This window comes from Callorhinchus milii, unplaced genomic scaffold (genome assembly GCF_018977255.1).
Source record: "Callorhinchus milii isolate IMCB2004 unplaced genomic scaffold, IMCB_Cmil_1.0 Scaffold4, whole genome shotgun sequence".
NCBI classification, from domain to species: domain Eukaryota; kingdom Metazoa; phylum Chordata; class Chondrichthyes; order Chimaeriformes; family Callorhinchidae; genus Callorhinchus; species Callorhinchus milii.
This window is the reverse complement of record NW_024704745.1, coordinates 56,133,780-56,135,559: the sequence shown is the minus strand read 5'-3', so window position 1 is coordinate 56,135,559 and position 1,780 is coordinate 56,133,780.

The window sequence follows — 1,780 nt, the reverse complement described above, 5'->3', positions numbered from 1 at the left end:
TCATGTGAGAAGCTCAGTTAAGGAATGTATGGGAATAGGTTATTCAAGGTAGGTTATAAAAGTTTATGATTAGGGAACCTACTGGCGTCAAAGGCAACTCAATGAGAAAGGGAGATACAGTTTGGATTTAGCTTGTCACAAGTGGTCATTATTCTCTCATTGCATTACCGCAGATGCCATCTTTCAAAATGTAATGATAAATGGTGGTCCTGTCAGCTTGGTCTTCAGGTGAATGTTAAACATTTGAAAAAGAAACAAATGAAAGTCTAATGGGAGTTCCAGTTTCCAGGGAGTTTCATTCCTTCAAAGCACAGTAGTATGGTAATTTCAGGACAGATACCAGGAAATATTTCTTTACCCAGAGAATAATCAATGACTGGAATAGAATACCAGGAAGGGTGGTAGAGGCCAGGACACTGGAATCATTTTTTAAAAAAAGATGCTGTGATGGGAAGACCAAATAAGGTCAAATAGGTCGAAGGCCCTTCTTCATCCAAACATCTCTTATGATCTGTGACATACCTTCGCCCAAAATTCCCATAGCTGTGGACACCTCTAGAATATGTGGCTGCTCCCCTCTGTGGAGTTTAGAGGATAAATTTCAATGGGGTGCAATCCGTTGTATTTCTTAACAGGATTAATCCTGTTAAAATTCCTATCTAACCAAGGCAATGGCACTCCAGAGAAGATCTCATCAGCGAAGTTCTCTGAGCTCAGAATATTTTACTTCTAGTTAGTGGAAGCAATCCCCTTCTGTGACCCAAATTCTATAATAAGGAATCTTGTTAAGAAATACCACAAATTAGACCCTATTATAATAAACGGTTCCAGATGCATTTATACTGTGATTACCGTGGTTTAAAGTAAAGCAGCTTGCATCTTTAAAAATACATTGTTCCACAGAAGGCTTGCTGTTATACTGCACTCTTCATTAATTTGACTGCATAGTCACTTGTGATCAACCTTCATGAAATTAATTCCTTGGGAAATATTCTTTAAATGCTGGGAATATTCCTGGTATTTAATAATAATAATTCTTGCATTTGATATGGTGGCTTAGCATGTCTTTGGAACGTCCCAAAGCGCTTTACAGAAAATACTGTAAAGTGAATTGGCTGTGTATATTGTGGGTGAATTATTTCAAGGATGAAGATCAAATATCAGTTCAAATCCAATCTCTTTGCCCAAAGATTTGTTCTTATAAAGATTTATAGTGATTTTGAAGAAATTATTTTAGCTAGGCCAATATACCATGGAACATTTTAGAAACCACTGATCTTAAATCCACCATCAGGATGATCTCAAGGTCAGATATATTAGACTAATGTTATTGCCTAGATATAGCCAGGCTAAGAATTGCTCTTGAGATAGTAAGGGCCATTAATAGTTTTAACGCTAGTCTGTATATTTCACTAGGGGTTTGACATAACAATACATGACTACCAACAGTACACTACAGTTCTGCAAATTAATAGCAGGTCTATCAAACGATATTCATGAAACTACATAGTCTGGTATTGCAAACCTGTTGTTAGCAGCACAATGCAGGTGATTCACCAATCACTGGTAAATTTATCAACCTTAAAAGAGAGAAGCCCCTTTCATAAAGAGTATTAAGTAACCCTCGTTCGATGAAGCAGCACAAACTGACAGTTTGATAAAATGTGGAAAGCAGCAAGTTCAAGTTTAGTTACAATAAAAAGTCAACTCATCTTGAAATATTGTTATCTTGACATTCAAGGAGCATCTCTAATGTAATCCAAGGCCAGTACTGCAGATG